This window comes from Hyaena hyaena, unplaced genomic scaffold (assembly GCF_003009895.1).
Source record: "Hyaena hyaena isolate Hyena2069 unplaced genomic scaffold, ASM300989v1 scaffold_4, whole genome shotgun sequence".
NCBI classification, from domain to species: Eukaryota; Metazoa; Chordata; class Mammalia; order Carnivora; family Hyaenidae; genus Hyaena; species Hyaena hyaena.
Genome location: NW_024080636.1, coordinates 845534 through 858484, shown reverse-complemented (window position 1 = coordinate 858484; position 12951 = coordinate 845534). Strand labels below are relative to the sequence as shown.

General features: G+C 44.6%; 1 protein-coding gene across 3 annotated transcripts in view; it reads right to left on the bottom strand.

Moving 5' to 3' along the window:
• TNRC6B (trinucleotide repeat containing adaptor 6B) overlaps positions 1–12698 on the bottom strand; it is a 241071-nt gene extending 228373 nt beyond the window's left edge. For all 3 annotated transcript variants that reach the window (XM_039236190.1, XM_039236196.1, XM_039236206.1), the window contains exon 1: positions 12672–12698. The gene's annotated coding sequence lies outside the window, so the exon portion shown is untranslated. The remainder of the gene's footprint in view (positions 1–12671) is intronic.
• Between the last annotated feature and the right edge of the window lie 253 nt (positions 12699–12951).

Here is a 12951-nt window from a genome sequence, read left to right as displayed (position 1 = left end):
CTGGCTTGAAATGTGATGTGTTTTGCATTTCCATTCTATCGTTTTGTTTTTGTTATTTTTACAAAGAGCCTTTTCACTAATGCTCTCTGTGTTTTAAAAGTAACGATTTCCCAATTGGGCCTGTGTTTCAGGAATGGGAATGTGGCGGCATAAAAAGGCCTCTCTATCCACAGACCCACCTGCATGGTGTTAAGGGGGAAATAGTCACTTGTGTGTCCTTTTGTTTAAGGGGATACAGCCAAACTGCAAAATAAAAACATCATGCATTTTAAACACTTTGGTATAAAAATATAGAAGGTTTTATAGTGAAGAGGTTGAAAAAGAGTAGTTGGGAAAAGATTTATTTTAAAATCTGTTGGTACATCTACGTGGAGAGATTCTATATTCAGAAGTGCCACTGAAATATACAACTGGGTAAAAGAGCCCCTTGCATAGGGGACACTACTGAGGATAGACTACTGGAAATCTGCAAGATTTCCAGCTGAGGAAAAAATATCTAGCTCCTTGGAGGGTCTCAGTTTTCATCTTTTTACTTTGTTTCTCTTTCCTTATTTCCTCACCAGAACCTAGCAGATGTTTAAGACATTTCTCTTGATATGCTGACCTGGGCCTGAGTTAGGAAGCCTGGTCTACTTCCACTTTCTGAGGTTCTCGATGTTTTTATTTATTTTTTTTTTATATTTTTAAACAGTATTTATTTTTGAGAGACAGAGAGAAACAGAGCACAAGCTGGGGAAGGGCAGAGAGGGAGGGGGACACAGAATCTGAAGCAGGCTCCAGGCTCTGGGCTGTCACCACAGAGCCTGATGCAGGGCTTGAACTCATAGACAACGAGATCATGATCTGAGCTGAAGTCGGACGCTAAACCGACTGAGCCACCCAGGTGCCCAAAGTTCTCGATGTTTTTAAAATAAAGACGTGCCAAAACAGCATTATAAACATTGTGGTATATTTTAAATATATACATTTGATAAATGAACACTTAGGAAAAGAATACAACGTAACCTGTTCTATTCACAAGACACAGGATTAATAAACGTGTTCATTTGTCATGAACCACACAGTGCGATCTAGTAACTAGAACATGTTTAAAGTTATAACCAATATTTTCTTTCCATCCTGTGAATTTCTCTCTCAGAATGTCTACCCCTGCTATGTGCAAACCATTCTGCTGGTAGCCAGAGCAGTATAATGAGCTCAAAGTACCAAGAGACAAATCCTGACTTCTCCCTTCTTAACTAGAGTAGTTAAGGAACTACAAGGAACTTTAAGGATTATCATGCCACCTATGCCCTTGAGAGGAATCTGATGGCCTTGCCCTATGGGTTACCTGCTACCTTCTCCATTCAAAGAGTTTCAATTTTTCTTTCTCTCCCGGGTCCTTGCTACACATCTTTATGTAGATTTCCTATCTCACCTTAACAGGTTGCCTTCTCAACCTTCTCTGGTTGCCTTCTCTGGCCCTGCTTCCCGTATCTCCTTTCTTTCTTTTCCAAACATCTTGAAATAAACTACACTCAACTGCTATCATTCTCCCTACCATCCACTATCTCTTTTGCCTCTTGTAATCTAGATCAACAAATGAACACACAGAATTTGTAGCAACTGACATGGCAATGATTAGCATATTCTGAGTGTCGACCAGCACTACGGAGCTTAACCTCCAATCACTCTGAAAAATATCAAGCTCTGAACAATCAAAGCTGACAAATCTTGTATATGCCAACAAAGTACAGGCATCCCACAGTTGTAACTGAAAACAACTTAGTGATAATGGAAAAAAAGATGGGAAGAGATGGGATGGATCAGAGGAAAGGAGGCACTACTTAAGAGTAACAGGGCTGGGGGGGGGGGTACCTGGGTGGCTCAGTCAGTAAAGAGTACAACACTTGTTTTCGGCTCAATGATCTCACGCTTGTGAGACTGAGCCCAAGTGGAGCTCTGTACTGGGCATGGAGCCTGTTTTAAGATTGTTCTCTCTCTTCCTCTGCCCCTCCCTATACCTCTCAAAAAAAAAAAAAAAAGTAACAGGGCTGAGGGAAAGATATGGAAGGAGACAAGAAAGCAAAGAGCTGTTGAACTAAAGAGGAATAAAACGAAGAAAAATGTGCTAGATTTACATTCATCAAATCTTCCTTTCTTAATTATATGATTGAGAATCAAATTAAACTAATGCGAGTTCAATAAACCAATTGGAGACTTACAGACATGTAACAACCTTTTTAAAAAAAAAAAGTTTATTTTTTGGTAGGGGGGAAGGAAGACAGAGGAGATAGAGGGTCCCAAGCAGACACGGCACCATCAGTGCAGAGCCAGATGCGGCGGGGCTCAAACTCACAAACCTCAAGATCATGTCCTGAGCTGAAGATGGAAGCTTAGCCAACCAAGCTACCCAGGAGCCCCAGACGTTTAACAACCTTCCAGCTGTAAAAATGTACACATACCCAGAGGCTCTTCTAGATACTCCTTTCTGATCTTATCCCTTTCACTGGTGCATCATCTGGCCCTTGCGAGATGGATCAACACTCACCTCAGGCAGTCAAGCAAGAGGTCACTTCCTTTACTCTCGGCTCATACAGATAAGCTGAAATGAGTCACCACTTTCTAACTCCATCTGATATCATTTGCATGGTTATAGGTACAGTGACAAGCACCATTCTGGTTTATGACTAATCTTCTTTGAATGGTACTTTTTTTTTTTTTTTAGTATAGTTGACACTGAATGGTACTTTATAACGCTTTTATGAATTCAAATATACAGAATCACATCATTATTTCTAAGATCATTTCCACTTCTGAAATGCAATGTAACCTAAGAGTCTGAGTGTAACAGGTCACAGCCTGTAGGTCAGCCATCGGCCCTGTCCCCCAAAACCAGCTTTATAAAGCATATCACTTCCCCATCCAGCCATCGTGTCCATATACTAAATATGTTCCTTTGTGCCTATGCACAGGCTGTTCCCTCTGCCTCTGCCTGAAATGCCCTTTTCTTCCATGACTTACTGAGAGCGTCTCCCTCCCTGGAAAGGCTTTCTTTACCTCCAATTGTACTGATGACTTTTCTTCCCCCCCTCCCCCCGCCGCCCCATCCCTTGCACTATCACAGCATTTATTATACCACTGGCACTCATCTGTGTCCAAGTGTGCCACGCCCACTTGGCTGTACACTCCTTGGGAGCAAAGATCTCTTCTCACCCCATTCGTGTAGTTCTAGCATCTAAGATCGTTCGGCACGTGTACGCATGCGAGTATTCAGTGAAATTGTAGCAATCCTAGTCCCTACCATATAAAAAGGACTTTAATTTTTAAATTTTTTTCAGGATTTTATTTTGAAGCAAGCTCTACACTCAACCTGGGGCTTGAACTCACAACCCAGAGATCAAGAGTCACATGTTCCTCTGACTGAACCACCCAGGTGCCCCATAAGATTTTAAAAGTAAAAACCATGCTGATCATTTCTACTAATAAGGATTAAAAGGATACTCATTAGTAACTTAGATTTTCAGACATATTAAAATTTTTAATAACAATATTCTTTCTGTAATCTTAAAAATGTTTACTTATTTCAAGTAGTAATTTAAAAAATATGAAAAGAACCTGGAGATAATTTAAAAAGTAAAGCCCTTCCCCGCCCCATATATTTATTCAAACCATTAGAATGACTTTTTTTTAAATGACTCTTCTTTTTTTAATTCTATTTTTAGTTTTAGTTCTCTTTCCTAACTTCATGTGAAAAATATTTATGAGGACCTACTATGTGCAACTTACAGTGCCAGAAGCTAGTTACACACACATGAAAAAAAACCAAAGTATTTTTATTCATGTAACTATGTTCTAGCAAAGAAACAATATATAAATTAAATGATTACTTCATTACAATTCTATTAAGTGCTCTGAGTGTTTAAAAGGAGCACACGGAGGGGTGCCTGGCTGGCCCAATCTGTGGAAGGTATGACTCGCGATTGTAAATTCGAGCCCCATGTTGGGTAAAGAGATTACTTAAAAACTAAACATTTTTTTAACGTTTATTTATTTTTGAGACAGAGAGAAACAGAGCATGAGTGGGGGAGGGGCAGACAGAGAAGGAGACATAGAATCCGAAGCAGGCTCTAGGCTCTGAGCTGTTAGCACAGAGCCTGATGCGGGTCTTGAACCAACGAACCATGAGATCATGACCTGGGCCAAACTCGGACGCTTAACCAACTGAGCCACTCTAGCACCCCTTAAAAATAAAATCTTTAAAAAAAAAAAAAAAAGGGAGCACATCTAATCTGGGGTGGGGGTGATTAAGAAGTCACTAAGAAAGTGACATATAAACTGAGCTCAGAGGATTGAAGATGCATCAACTAAGGTCAGGGTGGGGGGCTTCCAAGCTATGGGAACAGCAAGTGCAAGGAAATGAGTGGAGAGGAATACACATTTCAGGAAACAGAAGGGGGTCAGTGTGGTGACAGTTCAGGCAGCAAAGGGGAGAGTGCAGGATGTAAGGTAGGCTCTTTGCTGGGTATTCAGTGAACAAGACAGACCAGTTATTTATAAAGCTTATATTCCAAAAGGGGGGTGGCAGAGCTTTTGGGACTCATTAACAGTTAAGTAGGGGACAAATATGATCAGATTTGCACATGTGTTTTGAGTGTTTTATACTGAGGTAGAACACATACAGAAGAGATATTTGGTTTTAAAAAACTATTCTTTTTACGGCCTCAACAATTCTCTGAGGCAGAGAATTCCCTGCTTACAAAAGAAAAAAACTGAGGTTTTGCAAAGCTAAGTAATTTATTTGAGATTATTTATTCAATAAACACTTGAGAGCCTACAATATGGCAGGCACAGTACAGTGTGTGCTTAGGGACACAGAGATGAATACAACACTCTTGCTCTTAAGAAACTGATAATCTAGTGGGAGAGACAGACCTAGAAACATGACGTAGGGCAGTCCATGCTAGAAATGGGTAAAATAAAATGGAGCAGAGAAAAATGAAATCTTCCTAGGAAGAATTAATCATTTCATCTCTGTGTTAAAAGGGCATTCTTTTCACCCTATTCTAGTTTTTAACTCTCATTCATTCCTGTGCTTGGAACATAGTAGGTACCCAAGCAAATGTCTGCAATGCAAACCAACACAGGGCTTCTAAGTCCTAGGCATTGCCTTTCCAAAACCAACTGTACTCATAACTCTGGAAGAGTATACATTAATTCCAAGGAGTTCTTCTGAATCTGCTTTCCCAGCCAGTTTACAAACCACAGCAGAAAATAAGTCTCATTAAAGCCAAACCTCAGGGCGCCTGGGTGGCTCAGTTGGTTGGGCATCTGACTCCGGCTCAGGTCACGATCTCAGTTAGGGAGTTCGAGCCTCGCGTCGGGCTCTGTGCTGACCCACTTCGAGTTCTGTGTCGCCCCCTCTCTCTCTCTCTGCCCCTCCCTACCCCTGTTCTCTCTCTCAAAAATAAACATTAAAAAAAATTTTTTAAAAAGCACCAAACCTCATTTCTGACTGAGCCGGAAAACCCAAAATATTATTTAAACAGTTATTTTTTAAAATCTTTATTCAATGTTTTAAACATCAACAGTGGGCTGTAACAAACAGAGATTTTAAGTAATCTCTTTGCCCCCAACATGGGGCTCAAGTTCAGGACCGCAAGATAAAGAGTTGCATGCTCTACTGATTGAGCCAGTCAGGTACCCCTAAACAGTTATTTTTTTATTTTTATATTTTTTAAGATTTTATGTTTTGAAGTAATCTCTACACCGAAAGTGGGGCTCAAACTCACAACCCCAAAACCACGAGTTGCATGCACCCTCCTGTGACTGAGCCAGCCAGGCACCCAACAGTTATTTTTCTTAAAGCAAATCCTCATTCAGAAGGAATGTTCCTGTGAAGACCATCGAGAAAATATTCTATACACTCCTTCATAATTCATGATCTCTCTTCTCAAAGGACTTACATTTTAGTTTCTATTTGGAAAGATAAAATATAGAACATAGAATAAAACAACATATAAGGTAGTATTTGTTCATTTAAAGTATTTATAGACTGCCTACTATAAGCCAGGTCAGGAGCCGTCTTAGGGATGCAAAGATGAGTAGGACAAGAGCCTGCCTTTGAGGAACGCATAGTTTTATGGGGAAAGCCAACAATACACCAATTCGGAATGATCAGAGCTATATTCAGCAGGTACACACAGATGAAAACAGAGGCTGTGTACAATTGTCATCGGTTCTAACTCATCAGGCACTTATTTCCATTGGTCAGTGACCATCCCCTGTTAAATATCAGTTATTAAAATATATTTATTTTTATGTTCTTTTAAATGTTTATTTTTGAGATGGATGGGGGAGGGGCAGAGAGAGAAGATGACGGAGGATCCAAAGAGGGCTCTGTGCTAACAGCAGAATGCCCAGTGAGGGACTTGAACTCATGAACCATGAGATCATGACCTGAGCCAAAGTCAGACTTAACCGACTGAGTCACCCAGGTGCCCCTAAAATATATATTTTTTATATTACTGTTTTTAAATTTACTTATTTTGAGAGAAAGAGAGAGAGAGTACATGCATGCACGTGGGGGAGGATCAGAGAATGGAGGATAGAGGGAGAATCCCAAGCACTGACGGTGCAGAGTCCAATGTGGGACTTGAACTCATGAACTGCTAGATCATGACCTGAGCTGAAACCAAGAGTCGGACGCTCAACCAACTGAGCCACCCAGGCACCCCAAGAATATATGTTTTTTTAATGTTTATTTATTTTTGAGTGAGTACACAAGTGGGTAAGGGGCAGAGAGCCATGGAGACAGAGGATCCGAAGCAGGCTCTGAGGCATTAGTACAGAGCCCAATGTGTGGCTCAAACTAATGAACTCTAAGACCATGACCTGAACCGAAGTAGAACACTTAACCAACTGAGCCACCCAAGCGGCCCCAGTTATTAAAATATTTTAACTTTACTTCATATTACAAGCAAAATGATAATTATTATAAGTAATTACTATACGAAAAAACAGTGCACACACCAAAATAATGTTAAAAGGTTAGAGGAAATGGTGAGAACTGAACTTTAGGGATACCTTGGGATCCCCAAGCAAGAGGAGCTGGTGGTAGTTAAGGGGAATACAGTTACCAAAAAGCTACGCTGGAACTACCTAGGTACAGGTTTCCACCTCTGTGGAGGACACGGTGCAGGGCTGTGTTGGCCAGCACAGTAGCCACTACCCACATACGGCATCTTGAAATGGGAGTAGTCTAAATTGAGATGAAGTAAGTGAAAAATACACTCCAGATTTCAAAGACCTAACATGAAAAAAAAATGTAAAGCATCTCACTGTTTTTTACTGATTACATGTTTACATAAAATATTTGGGGTATATGGAAGTAAATAAAATGTCATGAAAATCTATTACACCTTTTCTACCTTTTTAATGTGGTTCACATTGGCGGCCTACAGTCTACTTCTACTGGACAATGCTAGTCAGAAGCACCTGAAATAGCAAGCTAGCGTTTGAACCCTCTAGGCAATGAAACACCACTGAAGGTTTTCAACCTTAAGTGCCTGTGCTAGATCTGGGGAGGGGGCAGGAAACAGAAAGCACTGTTTCAGGAAGATTAGTGCGGGGGGGGGGGGGGGGGGAACAGGAGGGTCAAGACCCTAGGGGCAGTTGTCAATGTCAAAAGGCTGTCAAAGGTCAAAGGGTAAGCAGGCTCAGCTGGAATGTATACAAGGTGTTTAAAAGTCGCATGCTGGGTGGAGAGGGTGGAGAGGAAGAAATCCGGAGCAGGGTAAGGCGAGGGAAGAATGAGCTGCAAGCACTGGCCCCAGCCTGGATAACCAAGGTGCACTGCTCAGTGGACTCAGCAAGGTCAGCCACAGTTTAGGTTTGATCTAGTGTGGCTCAGGGGTCAGGGCTCCCAGGCAGAGGTGCAATTCAGGAGAACAGGATCAGTGTCCTCTTAGCAATTTCAGATCTATCTCTGCATGGCAAGACTTTTAATAGTGAGATCAAGTCCCAGAAAAGGCAGGAGGTAGAAAGCAAGGCTACCAGAAACTACAAGAGGGCAATAAATTATAAAAGCAAAGCCCAGACTCACAACACAGCCAACAAACATTTACTGGGGGTTTGCCGTAAGCCTGAAGCTTGGAGGGCTCTGGAGACATGAGAAACAAAACAGACGTGGTCCTGAATCACAAATGGTGGCAAGAGCTATGAAAAAGAACAAGAGCTCTGAGAGACCTGACTGAGGGTGGATGGGGGGTGGAGGCCATAAAGGAGAGCCTCTCTGAAGAAGCGACAATTTAATCTGAACCCTGGAGGCAAATGGATGAAGATTAAGGGGGAAGCAGGGTAAGAACAACCCAAGCCTGGAGAGTGGCCATACAAAAACCTTGAGGCTGCGGGGGCACCTGGGTGGCTTAGTCGGTTAAGCGTCCGACTTTTACTTAGGTCATGATCTCGCGGTTCATGGGTTCGGGCCCCACGTCGGGCTCTGTGCTGACTGCCAGCTCAGAGCCTGGAGCCTGTTTCAGTCTGTGACTCCCTCTCTCTCTGACCCTCCCCTGCTCACGCTGTCTCTCTCTCTCTCTCTCCTAGAAATAAATAAAACATTAAGAAAATAATAAAAAATAAAATGTTAAAAAAATAAATTTGAGGCTGCGAAAAGTCTTGGGTAATTCAAGGAACTGAAAGAAAGACGGAGTCATTAGGACATCAGAAAGGGGGGTGGGCCATAAAAGACATAAGGGAACGCTGGAGAGGCAGGCAGAGGCCAATCTGACAGAACCTCACAGGATGAGAAATAAAATCCCAAACGGGCCTCAGTACAGTGCGAAGCCGCGAGGAGTTTTGAACAGAGAAGTGGTCCAATCCCAATGGCGTTCTAAGTACTCCAATTACCAGTGCTCTGCTCAGACTACAGAATGGGAGCCAGCTTGGCAGCAAAGGGGCAAGAGCCAGTATTTGTAGCCGAGGTCTGGGATCAGAGAGTTTACTACAGGGCCCTCCGAGTGCTCCAGGGTCGCAGATAGGGAGGAGGATGGCATCACCAAAACATACAGAAAAATCGGATGGAAGAGCTAGCTTAGGAGGCAACGTTAAACATAACTTTACACATAGGAAATACGAAGTAGTAGTGAAGAATTCTAGCAGGTAAATAATGATGTTGTTTTGGAGTAAGGGAAGAGATGTCAGACACGGATATGCGGCTTAGTAGATACGAAGGTGAGAGATAGATAGTTTAAGTTCCAAAAGGAAATAACATTTTCTAGGAGCCGAAAGAGAAAAATAAAACAACCCCAACAAAAGGAGCCTAAGTCTGATCCTTGGTGTTTATCTCTAGGATAATAGGAGGAAGTTTTTGGGGGATGGTGAAACCACTCTATATCCTGATTGTGGGAGGAGTTACATGAATGTATACATGCGCTAATATTCATAGAACTGTACACATACTAAAAGTTAACATAACTATGTTTTTCTGTTTGTTTTTGTGAGAGAGAAAGCGAGTGAGTGAGTGGGGATGGGAGAGAGGGTCACAGGGAAAGAGAGAGACAATCCCAGGCAGGCTCCATGCTCAGTACTGAGCCCGACATGGGGCTCAATCCCACAACCACGAGATCGTGACCTGACCCCATATCAAGAGTCAGATGCTCAACCGACTGAGCCCCCCAGGTGCCCAGCTATATGTTACGTCTTAAATAACATTTTTTAAAGGGGTGGGGATAGTCAAAAGGACTGCTGCAGGGAGACAGAAGAGGATAAATCCCAAAAAGAGGCTCTGGGAATTTTAACCATTAGGTAATTGGCAACCTTGGAAAAGGCCTCAGTGAGTGGTAAGGTTGGGAGCCAGGCTGCAAAGGTTCGAACAATAACCTGAGCAGTGAAGAGAAGCAGTCAGTACAGCCTCCTGTTGTAGAACTCTGGGGATGAAAGGAAGAACAGAATGGCACACAGCTCAAAGAGATAAGGGGAACTGGGAGATTCGGTAAACTGGCAGAGCCAACCTTCTACACCATGAGTTGCTCCATTTCAGTATTCTAGAACATGCATTTTGCACATGAATTATTCACTTTATTATTGTCCCGTTAAACCAAAACTGCTAAAACAAACCCGAAATCATTGTACTTTTAATTCTGCTCCTTAGCTGACATTTACTGTGCTCCTACTACGTGCCAAGTAACCTGATACAGAAGTAAGGCCTGGTCCTTGGAAGAGCGCACAGGGTTTATCACAATCACAAGGTACTGAAGTGGAGATCTGCACAAAGGGCTCTGAAAGCCTTGACGTTCTGAATTAAATGCGCTTTTATTTATCTTTATGAAAACCAAACGGAAGAAATGAAACAAAGTGTGGATGTAATTTTGGAAAAATGTTCTTAATTTCTAAAAAGAATGAGTTTAACTTACCATTAAATTATTTTTTTAATTATTTGCTTTTTATTTATTTGTTTTGAGAGAGTGAAGCTTGAGGGGTGAGGGGCAGAGAGAGAGGGTGACAGAGAGAATCCCAAGCAGCGCAGAGCCCTATGCGGGGCTCAAACTTCGCAACCATGAATTGTGAGATCATGACCTGACCTGAAACCAAGAGTCCGGAGGCTCAACCAACTGACTGAGTCACCCAGGCGGCCTAACATTAAATTCTTTTTTTTTTTTTTTTTAACATTTATTTAATTTTGAGAGTGAGAGAGACAGAGTGCGAGCAGGGGAGGGGCAGAGAGAGAGAGGGAGACCCAGAATCTTAAGCAGGCTCCGGGCTCCAAGTACAGAGCCTGATGCGGGACTCAAACTCAGGAACCATGAGGTCATGACCTGAGCAGAAGTCGGATGCTTAACCAACTGAGCCACTCAGGCGCTCCTAAATTCTTAAGCCAGGTATGGGCAACCTAATCATCAGTGGCCTTTGCCATTTCTTTTCCTGTCTACCTTCTGCCTTTTTTTCCCATGGATAATTCAGGAGGCAGAATGGAAATAAGCACGGGCTTCGAAACCAGACAGACTTGAGACTAAAAGTATCCCTTAAAGTTCCTGGCTGTGTGGTTCTTCGAGGATCTTTTTCTTATTCAGAAAACAGTAACGACACATTCCCCACAGGCTTGAGGAAAGGATTAGGAAAAAATATAAAGAGGCTGGCATATGAGAAGCATGCAGTAGATGTTAGTTAATACTGTTACTATCGTTTGAACAAGTGGTATTGTTCTGACTTAAAACATTTTTAAGTGCATCCATCTGAAAGAGGAAAAAATCATTTTTTCAAGGGCATGATGTTCACACGCTGCCTTAGAAACGCAGCTTGGTCATTTCCTCTTCTTTTATTCTGCTCGAATAAATGACATTGGGGACAAACACTTAAAAACGGCCAAGAACCAAGAGAATATAAAGGCATTGTTATTATCATTGCCGTGTCCCAAGAGGGACAAACCAGTCTGATTTGTGCTCTGGATCCCTTAGCACCTACTACATTCATGCCCCTGCCACTACCTACCTACAGCGAAACTGCATGCCTTGGAGATGCAAGACGACGTGCTAAAAGTTCTCCTTTGTAAGAGGCATTTACATAACACTACCAAAAGAATAAGTACAGTTTCAAAGCCAAGATCACTGATGCTTCTCCAAATCAACAGGAAGCTATCCTCCATCGAAATTCCCCACAAGAGTCAAGGAAATCGCCTCTACTGTTAAACTTTCACAAAATGCTAAGACGCAAGATTTTTATACACCTTATTTCCGTACGCTTAACTATCAGGGGGAGGAGAGGTAACCCATGACGTTTTATTCACTATGGAGAAAAATCTCTGGCCAGTTGTGTTGCATAATTCTGCTTCTATCGTAATACAAATGACCAACTTGAAATTCATCTTATTCCTCGCACAATGTCTAGCATAGGTGCTGAAAAGTAATAAAACGGCCAAAAGACACATGAGATGGCAAGGAAACTTGAAAGACCGAGACTGGTACCCTGTGCCTAAAAAAGTGAGGATGGGCTCGTCTTTAGGAAGCTACGCGGTTGGGTGTCTTCAGCCGCTTTAGGCTGTTCATTCAACCCACCGGCACTGCCCGCTAGTTCGAACCGAAGGGGCGCCAGCCCAGGGGAAGCCCTAAACACTCCCCGTGCTGTTTCGTCCCATTCCGTCTGAATCGCCTCCCGAAGGTGGACACACACCGCGGGGCTCTGGGGTGAGGGGCGGGGTGAGGGGTCTGGGCTGAGGAGCGGGCCCCCCCCCTCCCGGCCGGGATTAAGCAGGGGGACCCGTTCCCGCCGTGACGCGGGTCCCGCACAGGCCTGACGCCTCCCTCTGCCTCCCGCCAGACCGGGGGCCCGACGCGCCTCGGCGGGCCCCGGCTCTCCGCGGCGACGGGGAGTCTCTCCCCGCCCGGAGGCCCCCCAGCGACGGGAAGCGAACCCGCCTCGACCAGCCCACCCGGAAGCCCTCCCCCAGCTCACACCTGCTGGCGCGTGACGCCCAGAGCCGCGCGCGCCCGCCAGCCCCGGCCCTGCCATTCGGGGCGCCTCTTCCCTGCGCGCGGGACGTCGCCCGCGTCCCTCCCCGCCCCGGGGTCAAACCCACCGCACGCCCGCCCCCACGAAGCGCGCGCTCAACGCCGCCGCCCCCGCCGGGGCCCGCGCGCGCTCCCGCCCCCCCTCCGGCCCTGTCCCCGCCGCGCGCGCTCACTCGCGAGGACACGCACACTCTGCGACTCAGCTTGACAGGCCGGCCCGCGCCGCGCGCTCCCGCGGGCGTCCTCGCCCACCCGGCCCTCCAGCTCTGACTGGGCGGTGCGCGGGGGAGGGGAAGGGCGGCAGTGGCCGTCGGTCCTCACTCACCGCCGAGCCGCGCCGGCTCCGAGTGCGCGGCGTTCCGCTGTGAGGCGATGTGCTGCGATGCGCGCGGTCCCCGCTTCTCCGCAGGCTATGGAGGCGACGTAGTAGGGGGACTGAGGGGGGCGGGGGGTCACTCCCTCCCGCTTC